This window comes from Eptesicus fuscus, chromosome 14 (assembly GCF_027574615.1).
Source record: "Eptesicus fuscus isolate TK198812 chromosome 14, DD_ASM_mEF_20220401, whole genome shotgun sequence".
NCBI lineage: Eukaryota > Metazoa > Chordata > Mammalia > Chiroptera > Vespertilionidae > Eptesicus > Eptesicus fuscus.
The window spans coordinates 62,078,245-62,080,091 of NC_072486.1; the positions used below are offsets into that span (position 1 = coordinate 62,078,245).

The 1,847-nt window shown below is 42.9% G+C and overlaps 1 non-coding gene across 1 annotated transcript; it reads left to right on the forward strand.

Moving 5' to 3' along the window:
- Nucleotides 1–361: 361 nt before the first annotated feature.
- On the forward strand, nucleotides 362–520 carry LOC114227260 (U1 spliceosomal RNA). Its single transcript, XR_003613315.2, has one exon. It is a non-coding gene; the product is annotated as a U1 spliceosomal RNA (small nuclear RNA).
- The last annotated feature ends 1,327 nt before the right edge of the window (nucleotides 521–1,847 follow it).

Consider the following 1,847-nt stretch of genomic DNA (forward strand, 5'->3'; position numbering starts at 1 on the left):
TGACACAGTGGGGATGTTTTGACATAATATATACTCTGTGGCTCCTCTCCTTCTCATCTGATATTCTCAACATGGAACAGGTAAATGAGAGAACTTGAGTTTGGAAATTCTTGAGTTTATTTATTTATTTATTAAATGTATTTTTGTTGATTTCAGGGAGAGGGAGAAAGAGCTAGAAACTTCACTGATGAGAATCATTGATCAGCTGCCTCCTGCACTCCCCCTACTGGGGATTGAATCCCAATGTGCCCTGACCGGGAATCCAACAGTGACTTTCTTGTTCATAGGTCGACGCTCAAGCACTGAACCACACCGGCCAGGCCTTGAGTTTGTTTTTGTTTTTTTAATTAAAACAAAGGTAATACTTACCTGGCAGGGGAGATACCATGATCATGAAGGTGGTTTTCCCAGGGTGAGGCTTACCCATTGCATTCCAGATGTGCTGACCCCTGTGATTTCCCCAAATGTGAGAAACTCAACTGCATAGTTTGTGGTAGTGGGAGACTGCATTCGTGCTGAAAGAAAAAAAAAATAAATAAATAAAGTAAAATAAAGGTAACCAACCTTGTAAGGAGCTTTATCATTCACAAAAATGTTACACGTTCATTGTCTCATCTTACCCTATAACAACTCCATACAATTAGGTTAACAGACATTAGTCTCAACTTCCTTTTGCAGTCAGTAAATGGAGTAAAGACTCTAACCCAGGGCTCTCTGACTTGGGGCCCTGTACTCTGTCTACTGTATTTTACTTGTTATCAATTGCATTACAACACTACAACAGGGAATTAAAGGAAAAGGCTGTCTGAAAACACCTTGTAAAACATAAAGCCTTATCCTATGTAATAAAAGACTAATATGCAAATTGTCCCCTTGGGAGTTCGACCGACTGGGAGTTCGACCGCTCGCTATGACGTGCACTGACCACCAGGGGGTGGCGTAGAATGAAGGAAGGCCCTGCTGGCAGCTGGAAGGAAGGCCCCGGCTGGCAGCCGGAAGGCCCTAATCGGCCCTGATCGCTGGGCAGGCCTAGGGACCCTACCCGTGCATGAATTTCATGCACCGGGCCTCTAGTGTTTTCATAAAATATTTTTTAAATTGTGATATAGCATATGGCCAGAGCTACTGCTGGTCCATATGAAATCTTTCTAGCAGAGAATGAACTGTTTGTATTTTGACCAACCTGTCCAACTGTACATGATGAGTTTATGGGGAATGGGGAGAGGAAGCAACAGATCTGAAGTCACAAAATCTGGGCTTTAAATCCAGCTCTGCCCCTACTAGCTTTGTTACAGTGAGCTTGTCATTTGCCTCTCTGAACTTCAGTTTCCATATCTATAAAACTTAGATATTAATTATACTGTTACCTTTATCACAGCATTATTATGAGGTTTAAGTGAGGTAAGATAGTATTTGAATGAATATACATATACAGGGTGTCCCCAAAAAATGTATACATATTTTTTCTGATAGCTCAATTGATGTTTCTTTCTTTTCAGATTTAACCCATTGGAATTAATAATTATTCAAAGTGTGTATACATTTTTGGAGGTCTATACACACACACACACACACACACACACACACACACACACACACACTAGAGGCCCTGTGCACAAAATTCATGCACGGGTAGGGTCCCTAGGCCTGGCTGGGGATCAGGGCCAATTGGGGCCTTCCTTCCCCCGGCTGCCGGTTGCCGGCCAGGGCCTTCCTACATTCCGCGCCGCCCCCTGGTGGTCAGCGCATGTCATAGCGAACTCCCGAGGAGACAGTTTGCATATTAGCCTTTTATGATATAGGATACACACACACACACACACACACATATAAAGTGATCTATACAC